The 23,663-nt window shown below is 43.9% G+C and overlaps 1 protein-coding gene across 2 annotated transcripts in view; it reads left to right on the top strand.

The window, feature by feature from the left end:
* The window catches only part of RDX (radixin), a 125,336-nt gene that overhangs the window by 8,816 nt on the left and 92,857 nt on the right, over positions 1-23,663 (top strand). The window contains exon 1 of one of the 2 annotated variants that reach the window (XM_056561680.1): positions 2,624-2,807. The exons of the other annotated variant lie outside the window; for it this stretch is intronic. The gene's annotated coding sequence lies outside the window, so the exon portion shown is untranslated. Of the gene's footprint in view, positions 1-2,623; positions 2,808-23,663 lie in introns of those variants that run through there. 2 annotated transcript variants of the gene reach the window in all.

Raw genomic sequence — 23,663 nt, 5'->3', positions numbered from 1 at the left:
ATGTTTAATTTTCTGCCACCAGTTGATTTAAAAGAAAAAAGGTTTTCACTGGAGTACCCCTTTAAGTGTATTTTTAATTTTTTTATATTGTTGTCACAAAATGTTGCAGGAGGCCGCGGCCGCGTTGCTAAAAAAAAAAAAACGGATGCCCATCTCTAAATATCTAATGGGAAGGGAAAAGAGAGCGAAGGTTGAATATAAATGGTAAATTTGCGCCTAATTTCAAGGCTAAAAATAATATGCTAGTATTTCCAAGCATATTGAGGGACATTTATTAATGTTCGCTTATGTATTCTTTTTTTTAGTAATTTTTTTCCTTACTTTTTTTTTTGCATATGTGCGACGTATTTATCATCTGGTTTCAGCCTGTTGATAATTTTCTTTCACGTAAACAATTTTTCCTTTTTTACTTTGGTTGTAGCTTTTTCTGCTCCATGTTTGAGCTGGAGTAAATGTAGTCAATTTTTAACCCTGTTGCAACTTTTTTTTTGCGCAGTTGCGACTGTCGCAGTTAATAAATACCAGACTACCCGTAGTCCATTTTAAAATTATTACTACGTAGTGAATTTTTGGGAAAACTTGCTTTTCTCGCTTTCCAGTCAAAATGTCGCACGAAAAATCGCGTAGTCGCAGTTGCGACAATTTTGCAACAATTATAGTAAAGAAAACCTGACTAAACCCGTTGTTAAATGTCCATAAATGAGCGTCAAGTTTTCAAGCATTCGCAGAGGGGGTCACGATCAAGCTTCACCGCTCACCACTATACAGTGGTCCCTCAACATATGATGGTAATCCTTTCCAAATGGACCATCGTATGTTGAAACCATCGTATGTTGAGGGATCCGTGCAATGTAAAGTATAGGACAGTGGTCTACAACCTCCGGACCTCCAGATGTTGCAAAACTACAACACCCAGCATGCCCGGACAGCCAACGGCTGTCCGGGCGTGCTGGGAGTTGTAGTTTTGCAACATCTGGAGGTCCGCAGGTTGTAGACCACTGATAGAGGAAGTTGTACTCACCTGTCCCCGCCGCTCCGGACCGTCACCGCTCGTCACCGCTGCCCGGGATGTCGCCGTCCATTGCCGTCGCCGCGTCCCCAGCAAGGCCTCTGCTTCCCCGGCATCCTCGCTCTCCTATTGGCGTGCGCAGCGACGTGATGATGACGTTGGAGAGCGCCGACGATGCAGGGGATCCCGAAGAGGATGCGCCGGAGCCCCGAGGACAGGTAAGTGATCGTCAGCGGACCACACGGGGCACCGTAAGCGCCTATCCGGTGGCAGCTGAAGCAGTCTGTGCTGCCGGATAGCCGTTTATGCGATGGCCCCGATATACATAAGTATCGTATGTTTTGATGCTGCCTCTGAGACCATCGTATGTTGAAATGATCGTATGTTGGGGCCATCGTAGGTCGAGGGGGGGGTCACTGTAATTTGCTTCATCCTGAATTTTTCTTGTGTACAGTTGCAGAAGTGCAGCCAACCAAAATATATAAACGATTTACATTTATCCTTTATATTTTCCATGTAGTGTGGTGAATTTCTCCTCTTTTATTTATTCATACCATGGTAGTCCCGACTTGACCTGGCATGCTGGGAGTTGTAGTTTTGCAACAAATTGGTGATCAATTGAATATTTTACAGCAGTCGTTTACAGCAGTGGTTTACACCAAAACTACAACTCCCAGCGGCCGTTCCTTGCAAACTGGAAGTCGTAGTTACGCAACAGGTTGATGATCACTGGAATAGTTTACGGCGATGCAAAATTACAACTCCCAGCAGCTGTCCTGGCATGCTGGGAGTCGTAGTTACGCATCAGGTTGGTGATCACCGGAATTGTTTATGGCGGTGCAAAACTACAGCCTGTTTGCTGTTCGGGCATGCTGGGTGTTGTAGTTCTGCAACAAGTTGGTGATCACCGGAATAGTTTTTTGATGGTGCAAAGCTGAACTGGCATGCTGAGAGTTGTAGTTTCGCAACAGGTTTGGAGATAACTGTCATAGGTTACGATGGTGCAAACTGACCTGTCATGCTGGGAGTTGTAGTTTTGCAACAAATTGGTGATCACTTGAATATTTTACAGCGGCCATTTACAGCGGTGATTTTCACCTAAACTACAACTCCCAGCAGCCGTTCCCTGCATGCTGGAAGTTGTAGTTACGCAACAAGCTGGTGATCCCCGGAATAGTTTTTCTGATGGTGCAAAGCTGAACTGGCATGCTGAGAGTTGTAGTTTCGCAACAGGTTTGGGGATCACTGGAATAGGTTACGACGGTGCAAACCTGACCTGGCATGTTGGGAGTTGTAGTCTTACAAGTTGGTGATCACTTAAATAGTTTACGGCGGTGCAAAACTACAACTCCCAGCGGCTGTCCTGACGTGCTGGGAGTTGTTATAGTTTTTTGACTGACTTTTTATACTGAACATAGGTGGAGTTTTCTCCTTTTTGTTGAGTGGATGTGGTATATAGTTTATTATATTATGTAGAGTAGTTTATTATACTGTGTATAGAAGAGGCAACAAGTGTCCCCATCTCCTCCAGTGAGGATGTATTCTAGCGGTGTCCTCCATCTTTCCCCCGGCAGTGACCTCCCCTCCCCTCTCCAGACCCTCCATCAGCCGCCATATTGTGCAGCCTCCTCCTCCTCCTCTCTCGTCTCCCCTCCTCTACTTCCTCCCCAGGGAGACTGCGCGGCCTCAGCCCACACAGCAGCAGTCTCAGCCGCGGCGCCGCCATCCTCCCGAGCCGCCCGAATAACGGAGCCCGCCGGAGGGAGGAGGAGGAGGAGGGAGCCCGGGGCCCGCACAGGTACACCGGACCCGCCACATTTACTAACTTTAGCGCCTTTTGTTGAGGGGGGGCAGTGGCGCTTTGGCATTAATAAGTCTGGGGGTAACTTTCCTAGGTGCTGGATGTGTAATCCAGGGGGAGGGGGGCAACTTCATGATGGCGACCGGGTGTTGTGTGCCCTGTCAGGTCATAGAGGCCTCTACTGATGCAGCAGAGTCGAGTGTGTCGCATGCAACATTTTTCTTATTTGGTGCAACACTTTTTTGTTTTTTTGTCTTTACATGGTGACATATGACCAACTCGGCTCTACCTCACACTGACAGCTCCGGCACCTCCTCACTTGGCTGCTTTAGAAACTTTGTAACTTTTTTTTTTTATGTCATTTTGGGTGTATCAATACCCATCAACACCCCCCCCCCAAAAAAATAAATAAATAAATAAGAATTATAATAATAATAATAATTTTTTTAACAAAATTTAAGGGTCATGGTTTTGGTTTAGGTTTATTGGAAGACGACGCAAAAGTTTGACGGCGGGTGACGGAATGGCAGAGACGAGTATGATGTCGTTTTCAGGCGTATGGGTTCGGGGGCGCTGCTGTACGTTGGATTGATGCGTTGACGCATTAACTCCTTTTTTAGAATGGAGGGGTCGAGAAATAAGTGCCCGTCTTGGAGTAGTGGTGTGCCGCCGCTTATCTCCCATGGGGGTGATGCCCTTGAATCCAGGTTTATCTCCCTTACCAAATATTCCCATCTGACCCCCACCCCCCCAACCAGCGGTGGCAAAACTACAGCTCCAAGCATGCTGGGAGTTGTAGTTTTGCAACAGCTGGTTACTACGACCTGTCAGAAAAACCTATGGATAGCCAATCATCTTCAATAGTTGACAGCTCCTTTTTCCGGACCCCCTGTACACATGCACGCTCAGCTCAGTTGAGTGTATGTGTTCTCAATGAGTAGAATTTTTTCCTAAGAAGCTGCCTCTAGCTGTTGCAAAACTACAACTCCTAGCATGCCCGGACAGCTGAAGGCTGTCCGGGCATGCTAGGAGTTGAAGTTTTGCAACAGCTGGAGGCACCCTCGTTGGGGAACATTGGTATAAAGGAACCAGCCACTGTTGCACCCTTAGGTGCACTCTCCAAACCTCCTATCAATACACATGCACACCCAGCTCAGTTGAGTGTGCATCTGTTATCAATGAGTAGAAGGGGAGGAAAAGCCATTGCATTACCCCTCTTTTTGCCCTCCAGACCTCTACGTAGCTAATTCAACATACCCATACTCCTTCCCCTCCCCCCTCCTATCATCAGTCAGGACCCCCTTATTCACATATGATCGTCTGTCCATTCCCATCAAAATCAGCTTCTTCATCTGAGTTAGGGTGGGTTCACACCACGTTTTTCAAGTAAGTTTCCCATATGTGTTTTCATTATTGAAAACGTATGGAACTGTAGTGAAAACCGTATACACAGACAAATAATTGAAAACCGTATGCACCCGCTTGCGTACAGTTTGCTTGCAATACGGTTTTCTTCCGTACTCAAAACTGTGGTCTACCTCGGTTTTGTCTACGGTTTAAAAACCGTACAGCAACCGCATACGTTTTTTTTTATTTTTATTTTTTGTAAACATGGACGTCAATGGAAAACACACATGTATACGGTTCCATACGGGAAGCAGTATACGGTTTTTACTTTGCACATGCGCATTTGCATCCTAAAGTCCCCACCCAACACCCCTCCCATTAAAAATGGACAACATTTTCAAAAACGTATGTTTTTTTTTTCTTCATAAAAACAGACAGAACTGAATGCACTTTTAAAAAACAGTATATGGTTTACTTTTTCCCATACTGTTCCATCCGTTTTTTTGGCCATACGGTTTTCTTTAGAAAAACTGAAAACAGTATGGCCAAAACGTAGTGTGAACCCAAATATTCGGCTCAATAAGGTGACCCTTCTGCTTGACCGTTGCCACCTCAATTTCTAACTAGAAGCTCCCCTCCCCCCAGAACACCACAGTTCTCTAAACAGTGGGTCCCCCAGCAGTTGCAAAACTACAACTCCCAACATGCTGGAAGTTGTAGCTTTACAACAACTGGGGGTCCACAGTTTGGAGACAGCAGCCATGCACATTGGGGGGGAAAAAAGTCTACTGAACCCGCCAATTTTGGTGAGACTGGCTGTATACAATGTATGGTGGTCTCCCGACTTGTGATGTTGGGGAAGAGATGACTTGGGCATTTTGAATTTGTTACCCGATCCTTTTTTGGGGAGATAAAGTGGTGCTTAGAATCTGACAGTGACATGCTTCTTCTATGTCCATCCAACATGAACACTCAGCTGAACCGAGCATGCACTCACATGGAGAGGTCGGAAGACCTAGCTATATGTTCTGACAACATCTATAGAATTTGTATGGATACCCAAGCAAGTTAGATCTCCTCCAAGTCTCTGCTTCTCCTTCCGTCTGCAAACCTCTTTAAAATAAATAAAAAAATTCCATTGATGGTTGTGCGCGCTCATATGTTGACGCCTTTCGGGGGACTGGCAATACTCCTGCTATATACAGTACGTCTAATATAAAGGCTGCGTTCCCACCACTTGTGTGTTGTTACATTACATTATGCAAAAAAAAGTAGTCAAACAAAAAACTCGATCGATCGACATTTTTTAATAATGTAAGTCAATTCAAAATGGATTATGCTGTATGGTGTCCTTTTTTAAACTATGACGTGAATACTTTAAACAGTGTAAACGCGTAAATTTAGCAAATTGTACCCACAGGTTTGCACAGGTAAAGTCTGCTGTGAGTGTGACTATATATTATTATTATTTATTATAATTTTATTATATTATTTATTATAATTTTATTATTTATTATATTATTTCTTATAATTATTATATTTATAATTATTATATTTATAATTATATTTATAATTATTATAATAATTATAATTATTATATAATATTTATAATTATTATATTATTTATAATTATTATAATTAGAGATGAGCGAACTTACAGCAAATTTGATTCGTCACAAACTTCTCGGCTCGGCAGTTGATGACTTTTCCTGCATAAATTAGTTCAGCTTTCCGGTGCTCCGGTGGGCTGGAAAAGGTGGATACAGTCCTAGGAAAGAGTCTCCTAGGACTGTATCCACCTTTTCCAGCCCACCGGAGCACCGGAAAGCTGAACTAATTTACGCAGGAAAAGTCATCAACTGCCGAACCGAGAAGTTCGTGACGAATCGAATTTACTGTAAGTTCGCTCATCTCTAATTATAATTATTATATTATTTATAATTATTATAATTCATTATTATTATAATTATTATAATATTTATTATTATAAGTATTATAATATTTATTATTATATTATTTCCCCCCCCCCCCCCCCCAAAGCGTGAACATTAGTTCTGCCCCCTTGTTGAGCTGAGACTTACGTCCGTAATGCAGAGGTAAAAATACAGCTAGTGTAAACGCAGCTTTAGAGTATTGGTTATTGTGGTTTTGTTACGGTTCTGTTTCCTTCATTGTGCCAGAACTACAAACACTCCAGCGATCTAGTTTCGGCTTTTTCCAGCATCTGCTTACGTGACGGTAATCCGTAGGTATACACCGGCGTGCGCTGTGTACACAGGGCTTTATGGCCCCGCAGTGAGTGTTCTAGACACTTGAGCAGATGTTTGCTTTTCATGGATAGTGTTTGGATAAAGTATGAGCGGGCCGCGCACATAATGTATGTAGGTATTCACACCGTGACCCTAGGCTATCACCTGCGTGCGTGCAGCTGGGGCGTCTCCAGTATAAACCTAGAGGATACAATGTGGACGGGGCTGGGGAGGCTTTCATTGGAGTCTTTGGGTTGGTTGATTGGTTCCATAAGGATCGCTCACAGGAGAGTATACAGGACTGATGCACAGAGACTGTACCCTGTGGCCCTCATCATGCTGGGAGTTGTAGTTTCCCAATGGCTGTACAGTCTACTGATACTTGTGTTGAGGTGACAGTTCATACGGTTAGCACTACAGCCTTACATCGTGGAGCCTCATAATCCAGCTAGGTGATATTTGAGTGATATGTCCCCAAACAGACCAAGGGTATTGTCCCCGTAGTTGGCTAGACCACTGTGTCCCCACCTGGGTGCTTCCAGATGTTGCAAAACTGCAACTCCCAGCATGCTCGGACAGCCTTTGGCTGTCCGGGCATGCTGGCAGTTGTAGTTTTGAAACAGCCGGAGACACCCAGGTTGGTATTCGCTGGTCTAACTAGAGCTTATATGATTTGTCCAGCTAGAATATCTGCATGTCTCTATCTCCATTTATGGGTCCCCTGATGAACCCCAATAAAATTATAACAGGGGAGACACGTTGGAACATTTCTTTGCATGACTAATAGATGTAAAGGCTCTAGTATATTACTAAAGTAGGTTAATGGGTGAGTAGTCCTGAAACGCACAAGGGGTATTGTCCCCATATGAATTGTACTGACCAGTGTCTTAGAACCAGGGTGCGTGTTTCAAAATTACAACTCCCAGCATGCCCAGACAACCTTTCCCTGGGAGTTGTAGTTTTGCAACAACTGGAAGCACCCTGGTTGGAAATACTGGTGTTTATAAGGTTTATCAAGCTAGAATATCTCTCTCAGTATCTCCTGTTATCTGGTCCCCTGATGAACCCCCAATAGCAGTATAATTGCAGTGAAACGCGTTGTAACATTTCTTTGCTGGACTAAAAGGAATTGTAGGGGCTCCAGTATACTAGTAAAGTAAGTTATTGGGGGACATTTGATTCAGCTGTTTTGGTACATCAGGCTATATATTGTTTATTTTTGGCTTTCTTTTGAGATTTCTATGTATCATAGACTTCAGTGTGTGAGAAGATGGAAGGAACCTCTGTCTGCATCTGTAAGTTTTTACATCCGTTACAATACGTTATTGCAACAGAGACGACAAAAAACAAAAACAAAGGAAGAATTAGGTCCGTCAGAAAAAGGGATCTAACGGGACAGATGTTCTGAACGCTGATGTGAACAAAGCCTTAGTGCGTTGTACATCCTCAGCACTTCGTCATTGAGCAGCAATGTATACAGTACTGCGCACATCACTGATCTCCTCTGGCACCCAGTCGGGTGAATTCGCTGGGTGCGTGTTTGTATCGGGTGAGTGGCGATGTATACAGTAATGTGCATCATCGCTCACCTTTGTTACTGTAAGGGCCAGGTGCAGGGATACAGTAAGATACAGCAATACCGTGCTGGAGAGGGCGGGCGGTACACTTATATTTTGTGTATTTTTTTTTTTTTTTCTTTCTGTTTCACAATTTTTGTTACAGTACAACTTAATAGGAGTACTCTGGGATGCAACTTTTTAGGCCTCGTTCACACTGCCTTCAGGCTTCGTAAGGTAGAGCTCCACGGGCGGTAAAGAACTGAATGTGTGTGTGTGTATGTGTACCTGTGCAAAACTCATCATGCGCCACGTGACCATTTACCGTAATAATTTTGGAGCACGTACAAAAAATTGAAGGTGAACAAAGGTGTTTCGACACATCAATTTTAACTTTTTTTTTTCTATTTAAATAAATGCTAGATTTATTTAAATATAAAAATAGGGTGCTGAATTTTGGCTTAACCCCTTCAGGACCAAGCCCATTTTGGCCTTAAGGACCAGAGCGTTTTTTGCACATCTGACCACTGTCACTTTAAACATTAATAACTCTGGAATGCTTTTAGTTATCATTCTGATTCCGAGATTGTTTTTTCGTGACATATTCTACTTTAACATGGTGGTAAATTTTTGTGGTAACTTGCATCCTTTCCTTGTGAAAAATCCTAAAATTTGATGAAAAATTTGAAAATTTTGCATTTTTCTAACTTTGAAGCTCTCTGCTTGTAAGGAAAATGTATATTACAAATAAAAAAATTTTTTATTCACATATACAATATGTCTACTTTATGTCTGCATCATAAAAGTGACGAGTTTTTACTTTTGGAAGACACCAGAGGGCTTCAAAGTTCAGCAGCAATTTTCCACAAAATTTTCAAACTCACTATTTTTCAGGGACCAGTTCAGATTTGAAGTGGATTTGAAGGGTCTTCATATTAGAAATACCCCATTATAAAAACTGCACCCCCCAAAGTATTCAAAATGACATTCAGTCATCATTTTAACCCTTTAGGTGTTTCACAGAAATAGAAGCAGAAGGAGAAAATTCACAATCTTCATTTTTTACACTCGCATGTTCTTGTAGACCCAATTTTTAAATTTTTACAAGGGGTAAAAGGAGAAAATGTATACTTCTATTTGTAGCCTGATTTCTCTCGAGTAAGCACATACCTCATATGTCTATGTAAAGTGTTCGGCGGGCGCAGTATAGGGCTCAGAAGGGAAAGAGCGATAAGGGGATTTTGGAGAGTATGTTTTTCTGAAATGGTTTTTGGGGGGCATGTTGCATTTAGGAAGCCCCTATGGTGCCAGAACAGCAAAAAACCCTCACATGGCATACCATTTTGGAAACTAGACCCCTTGAGGTACGTAACAAGGAATAAAGTGAGCCTTAATACCCCACAGGTGTTTCACGACTTTTGCATATGTAAAAAAAAATTATTTTTTTTTCACTAAAATGTGTGTTTCCCCCCAAATTTCACATTTTTCCAAGGGTTAATAGCAGGAAATACCCCCCAATATTTGTAACCCCTTCTCTTCTGAGTATGGAGGTACCCCATAAGTTGACATTAAGTGCACTATGGGCGAATTACAATGCTCAGAAGAGGAGTCATATTTGGCTTTTTGAGAGCAAATTTTGCTCGGGGGGCATGTCGCATTTAAGAAGCCCCTATGGTGCCAGAACAGCAAAAAATACCCACATGGCATACCATTTTGGAAACTAGACCCCTTGAGGAACGTAACAAGGAATAAAGTGAGCCTTAATACCCCACAGGTGTTTCACGACTTTTGCATATGTAAAAAAAAAAAAAAAAAAAAAATTCCACTAAAATGTGTGTTTCCCCCCTAATTTCACCTTTTTGCAAGGGTTAATAGCAGAAAATACCCCCCCCCAAAATTTGTAACCCCATCTCTTCTGAGTATGGAGGTACCCCATAAGTTGACCTGAAGTGCACTATGGGCGAACTACAATGCTCAGAAGAGAAGGAGTCATATTTGGCTTTTTGAGAGCAAATTTTGCTCGGGGAGCATGTCGCATTTAGGAAGCCCCTAAGGTGCCAGAACAGCAAAAAAAACACACATGGCATACCATTTTGGAAACTAGACCCCTTGAGGAACGTAACAAGGGGTACAGTGAGCATTTGCCCCCCACTGGTGTCTGACAGATCTTTGGAACAGTGGGCTGTACAAGTTTTCATTTTCATGGACCACTGTTCCAAAGATCCGTCAGACACCTGTGGGGGGTAAATTCTCACTGCACCCCTCATTACATTCCGTGAGGGGTGTCGTTTCCGAAATGGGGTCACATGTGGGTTTTTTTTTTTTTTGCGTTTGTCAAAACCGCTGTAACGATCAGCCACCCCTGTGCAAATCACCTCAAATGTACATGGTGCGCTCTCCCTTCTGGGCCTTGTTGTGCGCCCCCAGAGCCCTTTGCGCTCACATATGGGGTATCTCTGTAGTCGGGAGAAATTGCGTTACAAATTTTGGGGGGCTTTTTTCCCTTTTACCTCTTGTGAAAATGTAAAGTATAGGGCAACATCAGCATGTTAGTGTAAAAAATAAAAAAAATTTACACTAACATTCTGGTGTAGACCCCAACATTTCCTTTTCATGAAGGGTTAAAGAAGAAAAAGCCCCCCAAACCTTGTAACACAATTTCTCCCGAGTACAGCGATTCCCCATATGTCGCCCTAAACTGTTGCCCTGAAATACGACAGGGCTCCAAAGTGAGAGCGCCATGTGCATTTGAGGCCTAAATTAGGGATTTGCATAGGGGTGGACATAGGGGTATTCTACGCCAGTGATTCCCAAACAGGGTGCCTCCAGCTGTTGCAAAACTCCCAGCATGCCTGGACAGTCAACGGCTGTCCGACAATACTGGGAGTTGTTGTTTTTTAACAGCTGGAGGCTCTGCTTTGGAAACAGTGGTGTACTGGACGTTCTTATTGGGGGAGGGGGGCTGTGTAAGGGTATGTGTATATGTAGTGTTTTTAACTTTTTATTTTATTTTGTGTTAGTGTAGTGTAGTGTTTTTAGGGTACAGTCACATGGGCGGGGGATTACAGCGAGTTTCCCAGCGCAAAATTTGCTGCATCTCAAGATGCGAGAAACCCACTGTAAAAGCCTCGCCCATGTGAATGTACCCTGTACAGCTTGCATCAGCTGTTGCAAAACCACAACTCCCAGCATGCATGGTCTGTTAGTGCATGCTGGGAGTCATAGTTTTGCAACAGCTGGAGGCACACAGGTTAGGAAACACTGAGTTAGAAACAGACAATGTTTCCCAACCAGTGTGTCTCCAGTTGTTGCAAAACTACAACTCCCAGCATGCCCAGACAGCTGAAGGGCATGCTGGGAGTTGTAGTTCGGCAACATCTGAAGGGCCAGATGTTGCTGAACTAAAACTCCCAGCATGCCTGGACAGTCAGTGCATACTGGGAGTTGTAGTTTTGCAACAGCTGGAAGAGCACAGATTGGAGACCATTATACAATGGTCTCCAAACTGGGGCCCTCCAGATGTTGCAAAACTACAACTCCCAGCATGCCCAGACAGCCAAAGGCTGTCTAGGCATGCTGGGAGTTGTAGTTTTCAGACTCCTAGAAGCAGCAGTGAAGATCTTCACTGCTGCCTCTGAGGACTACATACTTACCTGCTGGTCCCGTCGCTGCTCGCCCACGTGGCCGGTCCTGCCGCTGCTCCTCGATCCTGCCGCTGCTCCAGGTAAGTCCGCCGGTCCCCACGTGTTCCCCCCGTGTGCCGCAGGTCCCCGCGAGCCCCCGCAGCCTTCGTCCCCCGTTCTGCCCGACTTCCAGGGGCGGGCAGTGCGGGGGATCTGAACTTTCACCCCAGATCACTGTGATTGGTCCCCAGGGACCAATCACAGTGATCGCTGACCAGGACCATCAATTGATGGTCCTGGGGGTGAAGCAGAAGTTGTTCCCTGCTGGAAACACCGGGACTTCTGCCAGTTAACCCGTGCGATGCTGCGCATCGCAGGGTTAACTGCATGTCATTTATAAATGCCGGGATGCGCGAACGCACTGCACAACCCGGCGTTTATATATGACATTCTGCGGGAAGGGGTTAATAAAGAATTTTAAAAAATGACACAGACACACACATATATAATTTTTTTTTATTTTTAGTTTTTTTTTCCTAGAAAATATTCTTTTAAAGAGGTTGTCTCATGAATACACCCCCGTCTAGATGCTATATAACAGTGGTCTCCAAACTGTGGACCTTCAGCTGTTGCAAAACTACAGCTCCCAGCATGCCTTTACAGCCATTGGCTGTCCGGGGGGTGTGCTGGAGGTCCACAGTTTGGAGACTGGCTGTGATCCAATGCAGCGTGGTTGTAGCGTCCTCCAGCACAGGTATGGAATACATTGAACTCTTCTTTCACATCATTGGGCCTATGTGCGCTCTTCTTTATAGACGAGGTACCAGGATCAGCTCAGGGAGTTCAATGACCACCTATATGATCAGGTGAGGATTGTCTGATACCTTCATTATAGAAGCCCCCCTGTCCCTCACCCGCCTGAGGGGCAGCCTCCTGGCACAGAGCAGCCTGTTGCTGTTAAGTAGACGCTGCCAGATGAACATGGGGCCAGACGTGTGATGTGAAAATAGTAAATAACACATATAGCAGATGTTATTTGCCTTTTATGTGCTTGGAGAATCCGAGGTAAATGTGACCGATTCCATCTAGGTATTGAACATAGTAGGGATGGGACAGAAATGTTGTCATTTTGGAAAAAGTGTGTGTGTTCTCCCAGATTTTCCCAAGAAGCAACTTTTTTAGTATCTTTTTTTATGGTTATGTAGTATTAGGTCCTTAATTCTGTGTACGTGAATGTGTGGAACCTAGATAAAAGGTGGGGTTCCACAATGTGATCTTGAGAGCCAAGGATCAAAGACCCCAGGCCTGTCTTGTTAGCCCAGTGTTTCCCAACCAGGGTACCTCCAGCTGTTGCCTTCGGCTGTCCAGGCATGCTGGGAGTTGTAGTTTTGCTGCAGCTGGAGGCACCCTGGTTGGGAGACACTGTATCAGGCTGGGTTCACACCACGTATTTGTAATACAATTCCCGTATATGTTTTCAATTTGAAAACCGTACGGAACCGTATTGAAAACCGCATGCATTGACTCTCCATTGAAAACCGTACGCCAAACTATGCATCCGGTTGTGTCCGTTTTGCATCCTGTACGGTTTTGTCTGTCTTCTTTCCCGTACCCAAAACAGCAGCCTACCACGGTTTTTGGTCCGGGTGAAAAACACGTACTGAAATTATATCAAAATATACAGACTCGTATGCGCGTAAGGTTCCATCCGGTTTGCACCATACAGGTTTTTAACTTTCTTGGATTTTCAATCAAACAAGTGAAACTTTATTCATAATGGAGTGAAAAGTTAAAAACGTATACTTTTTTTTTTTTCTTAAAAAAAACAGATGCAACCAGACATCATTTTTCTAACCATATACAAGTAAAAAATTTGTACACACGTTTTGATACAGTTTAGTCAGGTTTTGAGGAATCCGTTTTTTTCATTCAAAAACCTCAAAAACTTATTGCAAAAACGTGGTGTGAACCCAGCCTTAACCTTATATAACAATCTTATAGGCAATGTTCACACAGCAGAATTTCTGTGCGGAATTTTGCACAGAGATTCCACAGCCGCTAAGTCTTATTGTATTCAATGGGATTCTACTGCGCTGTGCACATGGGGGAATTTTCGATTTCCCTGTCCTCAGAAAGAATAAACAAGTCCATTCTTTCTGTGGGCTCTGCATATAATGGCATTGCCATCTTTGACACAGCTCATTCCTGTGCGGTCCACATTTTGCAATACAGTTCCCCGTATATGCCATTGAAAACCGTACGCCAAAAGATGCATCCGGTTGTGTCCATTTTGTATCCTGTACGGTTTTGTCAGTTTTTTTTTCCCGTACCCAAAATCATAGCCTACCATAAACATAGGAGGCAGTGGGTACCGTACAAAACCATATGTGCGTACGGTTCCATCCTGTTTGCACCATATGGTTTTTGACTTTGCACAGTTTTTTTTTTACTTGGAATTTCAATCAAACAAGTGAAACTTTATTCATAATGGAGTGAAAAGTTAAAAACGTAAACGTTTTTTTTTTTTTCCCTAAAAAAACAGATGCAACCGGACATTTTTCAAGCCCTATACGGATTAAAATTTGTACACACGTTTTGAGGAATCCATTTTTGTTTTTGTTTTATTTTAATCAAAAACCTGATATGGGAACTGTATTGCAAAAACGTGGTGTGAAACCAGCTTAAGCCTAGGTTTTTTGCTCCATGTTGTGTTTTTTTTAATTTTTTTTTTGTTTTCTGAAAAACGACCAGATGGTTAACTGAAAGTAAATTATGGATTTATGAAGCTTAAAGGAGAACTCCGGTATGGGGAAAAAAAACAACTTATCCCCTATCCTAAGCATAGGGGATAAGTGTTAGATCGCGGAGGGTCCGACAGCTGGGCCCCCTGCGATCTACTGTACGGGGACCCGGCTCGCTCCTGCTCAATGCAGGAGCCAAGCGTTTTCGACCACAGCCGGTCGAAAAGCTGCGGCCGACACGCCCCCTCCATACACTTCTATGGCAGGGCCGGAGATTGCCGAGCAATGTAAAGTAGGATTTTCCGCAGCGTAAATTCTACCGCAGAAAATCTGCTGCGGACAGCCGAGAAGAGCCCGCCCACTTTCAAATACGCAGTGGAAAACCCGCAAAAAAATCCGCTGGTGTGAACGTACCCTTAAAGTGCAAAGGGCCGCATGGACAATCCAGCAACCATTCCTGTATGTGCCCCTTGTCTGCCTGATAATTGAGCCGTGCAACAGGCAGAGACCAGGCTGTGTAATACATAAGGCCAGGTTCACACCACGTTTTTGTAATAAAGTTCCCGTATCAGGTTTTTAATGAAAAACGGATTCCCCAAAACTGGACTAAACTGGATCAAAACGTGTGTACAAACTTTAACCCGTACACGGTTGAAAACCGTACACAGTTTGTAAAAAAAATAAAAAATAAAAAATGGTCTGTTGCATCCGTTTTTAACTTTTCACTCCATTATGAATAAAGTTTCACTTGTTGGATTGAAATTGCAAAAAAAATAAAAAAAATAAAACAGAACTTTCGGTGTCAAAAACCGTATGGTGCAAATCAGATGTTTTTTTTTTTTTTTTTCACCCAGACCAAAAACCGTTAGGCTACGGTTTTGGGTATGGGGGAAAAAACTGATAAAACCGTACAAGAGACAAAACTGACACAACCCGATGCATCGTTTGGCATATGGTTTTCAATAGTCAATGCATACGGTTTTCAATACGGTTCCACATTGAAAATGTATACGGGAACTTTATTGCAAAAAGGTGGTGTGAACCCAGCCTAAGTCAGTGTTTCCCAACCAGGGTGCCTCCAGCTGTTTCAAAACTACAACTCCCAGCATGCCCGGACAGCCAACGGCTGTCCGGGCATGCTGGGAGTTGTAGTTTTGAAACAGCTGGAGGCACAGTGGTTGAGAAACACTGACCTAAGTATTGAGGGCAGACAGTATGGTATAACACTGCCTTCTGGAATTACTCTAGTATGTTAAAATCATTTTACTGCTCAGACTGGAAAAGACATTAGAATAGGATCGCCTGTCGAACCTGCATGGTCGTAATGGTCTCTTTGTCTTTAGTCTTACATTATAGTTAAAGGGGTATTTTTTTTTTTTATTTTTTTATTTTTTTTTTTATAATATCAACTGGCTCCAGAAAGTTAATTCTGTTAAAAAAATCTTAATCCTTTCAGTACTTATCAGCTGCTGAACTTGAGTTGTTTTGTCTGGCAACAGTGATCTCTGCTGACATCTCTGCTTGTCTTGGGAACTGCACAGAGTAGAAGAGGTTTGCTATGAGGATTTGCTTCTAAACTGGGTGGTTCCCGAGACGTGTCATCAGAGAGCACTTAAATAGAAAAGAACTCAATTTCAGCAGCTCATAAGTACTGAAAGGATTAGGATTTTTTAATAGAAGTAATTTACAAATGCTTAACTTTCTGGAGCCAGTTGAGATAGAGATATATAGATAGAGATATATATATAGATAGAGATATATAGCGATATGTATATATATATGTATGTATATATATATATATATATATATATATATATATATATATATATATATATATATATATATATATATATCTATCTCTATCTATCTCTAATATATTATGTTTTTTTCTGGATAACCCCTTTAACTTAAAGGGGTACTTTAAAACGTATCCCCTATCTACAGGGGAGATAGGGTCGGGGGTCTGACTGTTGGGATCACCCGCGATCTCTAGAACGGCCCCACCTCTCATTGTGCATGGAGCGGCATGTTGGCATGCGTTCCATTCATTGTCTATAGGAGTGCCGGAGATACAGGAGGATCATTATACGCACATTGGGGGAGATTTATCAAAACCTGTCCAAAGGAAAAGTTGACCAGTTGCCCCTAGCAACCAATCAGATCGCTTCTTTCATTTTTCACAGGCCTTTTCAAAAGTGAAAGCTGATTGGTTGCTATGGGCAACTCAGCAACTTCCTCTCTGGACAGGTTTAGATAAATCTCCCCCAGTGTCCTGTATAAACAGGGAATGTCCTGCCGACGATGGGACAGTGACAAAAGTAGAGTGTCAATGCATCCTAAAGCTAGCTGGGGAATTGCCTACAGCCTATACCTTCCCTCTCCCCTAGAAGTATGTTCCCTATTTGAGGGGGCGTTCACACGATAATACTAGCAACAGGTTTCACGCTGCGGGAAACCTGCTGCGTGTTACACTACCATTGATTTGAATGGGTCCACATACAGTCCGCAATAGTGTCAGATTTGCGGACTGTCCGCGGACCCATTTAAATCAATGGCAGCGTAACTCGCAGCGGGAAACTTGCTACCAGTGTGTGAACGCGCCCTAAATATATTGTTAATTAAACTGCATGGCAAATAATCGTAAAAAGAAAGACAGCAAGAAATAAAGTGCACAACTTCAAATGTAAAAAATATAAATAAATAAATCAAGCAAAAGAGCAGACGAAAAATATAAACAGTAACACACCAGCACATGGATATAACAGAAGCTATATCACACCCTGCAAAAAACCACAATAACTGCAGAGCTATACTGAATAAATAAGATAACAAATACCCCCAATCATAGTCAGGGTGTTAATTCAATATCAACACACAGTATAAATACTAGGTAGAGCATAGGTAAATAACAGTGACACTGCTACTAAAGTGCCAAATAGTAGGAGCAATAAATACAAAATAAATACAGAGAGAGAAACAATTGCACATAAATTGCTCAAGTAAGAGCCAATATAAACAACTGTCACATAACTGCACTAAAGTCAGCCCAAAGTCTAGGAGGGAAGAGGACACCGGTCCTTCTCAGGGGTAAAGACTGAACAGCAAAATTATTTAACATTTTAAATAAAAATAAAAACAAATGAAAAAACGCAACCAAATAAAAATAATAATAAAAAAAAAAACATTTAAAAAGTGATCAAAAAAGTTCAATCGATGGCAATAAAAAAACTGCAAATTGTGGGGGTCCATTTTTTTTTATTCATAGACAGAAAAGTAAAGTTAGAGGTAAAAAAAATTGATTTAAAAACCGTGTATCGTGTGTTTGTCTATATGATATATAGATCAAGAGAAAGATATGTCTATAGATATAACTTTTTATTTTTATTTTAATTTTTTTTTTTTTGTAGTTAAACATAATGGAAACTAATAGTTATACAATAACCCCAATGGGTGACTGATCCCACACTACATAAGCTGCAAACAAAGAAGAACAAAAAACACAGTGTGTGAAATGGAAAACAATTACAATAAAGATGGTCCCAATGGGCCAGAACTAAAAACGTTGGCTTAGAATAAATAATACATATATAAAAGTGCAAGGGAAGGCATGTTAAAGGGGTACTCCGCCCCTAGACATCTTATCTCCTATCCAAAGGATAGGGGATAAGATGTCGGATCGCTGGGGACCCCCTGGATCTACCATGCAGCACCCACCTGTAGCGGCTTCCGGAACCGCCGGAGGTCTTCAGGCTGAGTCCATCTCGACAACCGGGACGGAAGATCGTGACGTCACGACTCCACCCCGCCCCTCAATGCAATTGTATGGGAGGGGGCGTGACAGCTGTGACGTCACACGGGGGAGGGGTCGTGACGTCACGATCTTCCGTCCCGTTGGTCGAGATGGACTCAGCCTGAGGACCTCCATCGGTTCTGGAAGCCGCTACAGGTGGGTACTGCATGGTAGATCCCCTTTAAAGTCTATCCCTACAACCTGGGACAAAGCCCATATGAGAAAGTGGATCAAGAGACAGTAATTATATACTCCATACACACATAAATAAACAATAGTGCATATATAACCACAGTGGGAAGAAGTATACCTGGGTAGCCACTAGGGATCAACCGATTATCGGTTTGGCCGATATTCATGATTTTGGATGTTATCGGTATCTGCAATTACCTTGCCGATAATGCCCCAACCAGAGACCGCCGATAACTTATACCGATATTCCGGTATAAGCTATCGGCCTGAAAGTTCACAGATTATCGTATCGGTCCTAAATAATCTGAACCAGACATTTCGCTTACTGCTTCATCCGGGGAGTGTAATGGAAACTATACAACTCGGCCATTGTTGTAGAAGTACCTACCTGAGGAATACAGATATGTCACATTTTACCGCACAGTGAACAGCAGTAAAATTTCACCTCAAAAATATATAATTTTTTCAGTTTTGCACTATATTTCATAGTAACATGAAATGCATCATTACAATTTACAAACAAAAACCCTCATATGACTCTGTAGATGGGGGGGGGGGGGGGGGGGAGGGAAACATTAAACGTTATGGCTCCTGGAGAGAATATAAAAAAGAAATATAAATTTCCTGCGTCATTAAGGTAATAAACCTTTCTTTGTTTAGGTCTATGTTGGTGTTTTCGAACCAGTGAGCCTCCAGCTGTTGCAAAACTACAACTCCCAGTATAGCAGCAGACATTGCCCTGTTATGTCATGGGTTGGGAAAGGGTTAAGCCATGCCCACCGAAATTATCGGCGGAAAATTCACTCAACTGAAAATGCCGAAAGGGGCATTTTTGTCCGATAATTTAAATACCGTATTTATCGGCGTATAACACGCATTTTTTAGGCTGCCCGATTCTCTGCCCCTGCCTGTCCTGGGGTCCAGAGACTGCCGGCGTCGCTGCCCCATTGCCTCCCACCATCCCCGGTTTTTCTGACCCCGCACAAGCCCCCAGGAAAGGCAGGGGGAGAGAGGCCGTCACTGCCCGCTTCTCTCCCTGCTTTTCCTGGGGTCTAGAGCCCTGCTGCCGCCGCTTATCTCCCCATGGCTATCGGCGCTGCTGCCCCATTGCCTCCCCCATCCCTGGTTGTATAATTACCTGTTGCGCTGCTTCTGGCCTCCGGTGTGGCTTCCCCTGCGTCGTTGCTATGCGCTGCGCAATGACGAGTGACGTCACGTTGAAGACGTCACTCGTCATTGCGTCTCGCAGCGCATAGCAACGACGCGGGGGATGCCACACCAGAGGCCAGAAGTAGCGCAACAGGTAATTATACAACCAGGGATGGGGGAGGCAATGGGGCAGCGGCGCCGATAGCCAAGGGGAGAGAAGCGGCGGCAGCACCTGTGACCAGTGCTGCGCGCTATTAACCCTTTAGACGCTGCTTTCAAAGTTGAACGCCCCATCTAAAGTGAAACCAAAACGTTGCCGGCTAGCTCAGGGGGCTGTTCCGGATCGCCGCGGCATCCCGAACAGCTGAGACACAGCAGGAGGGTCTCTTAGCTTGCCTCCTGGTGTCCGATCGCCAAATGACTGCTCAGTGCCTGAGATCCAGGCATGAGCATTCAAGCGGCAGAATCATTGATCAATGGTTTCCTATGAGAAACCAGTGATCATTGTAAAAGATCAGTGTGTGCAGTGTTATAGGTCCCTAGGGGAGCTATAACACTGCAAAAAAAAAGTGAAAAAAAAGTGAATAAAGATCATTTAACACCTCCCCTAATAAAAGTTTGAATCACCCCCCTTTTCCACTTTTAAAAAACTAACAAAACAGTGTAAATAAAAATAAACATATGTGGGATCCCCGCATGTGGAAATGTTCGAATTATAAAAATATATAGTTAAATAAACTGCACGGTCAATGGCGTACGCGCAAAAAATTCCAAGATAGAGTATTTTTTGTCACTTTGTATATCATGAAAAAATTTATAAAAAGCAATCAACGAGTCCAATCAATACAAAAATTGTACCGCTAAAAATTTCAGATCATACCACCCCATACGCGAAAAAATAAGTTATAGGGGTCAGAAGATGACAATTTTAAACGTATAAAGTTTCCTGCATTTAGTTATGATTTTTTTCAGAAGTCCGACAAAATGAAACCTACCGTATTTTTCGCCATATAAGACACACTTTTTCTAACCCAAAAGTGGGGGGGGAAAAGTCGGTGCGTCTTATACGGCGAATACACCCCTATCGCGGCGGTCCCTGCGGCCATCAGCGGCCGGGGACCCGCGGCTAATACAGGACATCACTGATCGCGGTGATGTCCTGTATTAATCCTTCAGACGCGGTGATTAAAGCTGACCGCCGCGTCTGAAGGGAAAGTGACACTAACCTGGCTGTTCAGTCGGGCTGTTCGGGACCGCCGTGATTTCACCGCGGCGGTCCCGAACAGCACGACTGAATAGCCGGGTTAGTGCTTACAGGACACCGGGAGGGACTTTACCTGCCTCCTCGGTGTCTTCTCCGTTCAGGGATCCCCTGTATGGCCGGCGCTCTCCTTCCTCGTCATCACGTCGTCGCGTACGTGCGTCGGCGTGCGTAACGACGTGATGGCGGCAACGGAGAGTGAGGATACCCGGCCGGCAGCAGAGACGTTCCGGAGCGACGGGGACATGGCGACAGCGATGGAGCGACATCCAGGGCAGCGGTGACGGGTCCGGAGCGGCGGGGACACGTGAGTATTACCTCCTATGCAGTGGTCTTCAATCTGCGGACCTCCAGATGTTGCAAAACTACAACTCCCAGCATGCCCGGACAGCCAACGGCTGTCCGGGCATGCTGGGAGTTGTAGTTTTGCAACATCTGGAGGTCCGCAGGTTGAAGACCACTATTGGGTTCAAAATCTTTATTTTTTTTTTTTTTTGATTTTGCACCTATAAATTGGGTGCGTCTTATACGCCGGTGCGTCCTATAGGACGAAAAATACGGTATATAAGTAGGGCATCATTTTAATCGTATGGACCTACAGAATAAAGATAAGGTGTCATTTTTACCGAAAAATGTACTGCGTAGAAACGGAAGCCCCCAAAATTACAAAATGCCATTTTTTATTTTATTTTTTTGTGTCTCAATGATTTTTTTTCTGTTTTGCCGTAGAATTTTGGGTAAAATGACTGACGTCATTACAAAGTAGAATTGGTGGCGTAAAAAATAAGCCATCATATGGATTTTTAGGTGCAAAATTGAATGAGTTATGATTTTTTTCAAGGTGAGGAGGAAAAAATTAGAGTGCAAAAATGGAAAACCCCCTGAGTCCTTAAGGGGTTAAACATGTTTGATGATCTTGCGGAATCCAGAACGCAGACATAGCCGCCTATGGGAACAGCAATGCCTGTGTGGTCCTAGCGCCGACTGATTCTCACCTTGACTGTCGCTGCCCGCACTTCCTGCAAGACGTCAATGGCATATTTTCCACAGCAGAAAATCCGCATCAGATTCCATTGACTTCAGTTATGTCCGCTGTGGTAGACTCTCATTTATGGAATTTGCCTTTTGTCAATTGGACTTTAAATTTCAGGGGTAAATTTTGCTCTACTTTAACCCCCGACTCCGGGTGGTGCCCACCGGTTTACACCCAGTTATCCCAGTTTCCTAAATTGCAGGTCTTCCTGTATAGCCATCGGGATATCCCTTGCTTCAATATCTTCCATTCAGGGCCATCGTAAAGCTGGGAGATGACCACTATGGGAGCTTTGATGTGATTGTATCACAAACAGACAGAAGGAGAGAGACCTTTTTAGCAGATTACCAAATGAGGACAAATCTGTATTGTCTGTACGGGTCACGTGATTAGCGCTGGCCTCTCGCACATAATGAAGGGAAGTGGCGCGGTGCGGGAATAGTAGGATTCCTGTATATAAATAGAGAGGAAACAGGGCGCTGCTAGGTCAGGACTATTTCCAGCCACGGATATAAAGAGCGGCTGTGAACCTGCGGCCTTTGTGTTGTGCCGGAGTGGCCCCCAGAGGCGTCTGTGAGAGTCATTTTGTAAGGTTTATTTCTTATATCCATGATTTAATTCCTGGGAAAACTTAGATTTAGGCCACTTGTGGAAAGGCGTTGGGGCACCAAGCTTGTGTTCCCCTTATGTATTTCCATTATATGTCTCTAGAGTGGTGGTGGTCATGCTTATAGGTTAGTGTTTCCCAACCAGGGTGCCTCCTGCTGTTGCAAAACTACAACACCCAGCATGCTCTGACAGCCGAAGGCTGTCCGAGCATGCTGGGTGTTGTAGTTTTGCAACAGCTGGAGGCACTCTGGTTGGGAAACACTGTTATAGACGACAATGCCTTTGCATTTTCTGCAGAGGTTAGAATTAGAATTTTCATGCTAATTGCTGCCACGGAAATTCCACAGTGGGCCCCCGTGCAGCAGAATCCCATTAAAAGCATGCTGGGAGTTGTAGTTTTGCCACATCTGATGGTCCACAGTTTGGAGACCACTGCAGCATACAGCAGCTGAGTATTGCAAGGATTAAGATTTTTTAGGTAATTTACAAATCTGTATAACTTTCTGGCACCAATTTGATGTGGAAGCTAGAGTTGAGTGAACTTACAGTAAATTGGCTCGTAATGAACCTCGCAGCTCGGCTGTTGATTACTTTTGTCGGCATAAATAAGTTCAGCTTTCCAAGGGCTCCAGTTGAATGGAAAAGGTGGATACAGACCTAGGAGACATAAGACTGTCATCCCGGACTTTTCCAGGCAACCAGAGCCCTTAGAAAGCTGAACTAATTTACGTAGACTAAAGTAATCAACAGCTGAGCTGCGAGGTTCACTACGGGCCAATTTACTGTAAGTTCACTCAACTCTATTGAAAGCGTTCAGAACACTTAGTTCCAAATGCTGTATGCGCTGCGGGTGTCGGCCACGCCCCCTTGTGACACCACGCCCTCAATGCAAGTCTATGGGAGGGGGCATAGCGGCAGTCACGCCCCCTCCCATAGGCTTGCATTGAGGGGGCCTGGCCTGACATCACGAGGGGGGGTGACCCCGCTCCCCGAAACCAAACTCCCCTTGTAGCCCCACCCCACCCCCCTTAGCGTTTGGAGCTAAATGTTCCGGACGCTTGCTGGTGGTGTACCCCTTTAACTCACCTTCCACCGCTCCCCTGTTGAGCTGATATAGCTCTTAAGTCCTCCGTTACCGGTCTTCTTCCTGCTTCCGTGTGCACAGTCAGCGTATCGGCGGCCGCAGCTATGTCCCTTCTCTGCCGGTGATAGGCTGAGCGCAGTGTCATGTAAGGTGCCTGGGCCAGTTACATAGCACTGCACTCAGTGTAACCCCGACAGGCAGATAATCACTGTTTGCTGC

This window comes from Hyla sarda, chromosome 2, assembly GCF_029499605.1.
Source record: "Hyla sarda isolate aHylSar1 chromosome 2, aHylSar1.hap1, whole genome shotgun sequence".
Classification (NCBI taxonomy): Eukaryota; Metazoa; Chordata; class Amphibia; order Anura; family Hylidae; genus Hyla; species Hyla sarda.
The sequence above is the reverse complement of the archived record's forward strand: the minus strand, read 5'-3'. Positions and strand labels throughout refer to the sequence as shown.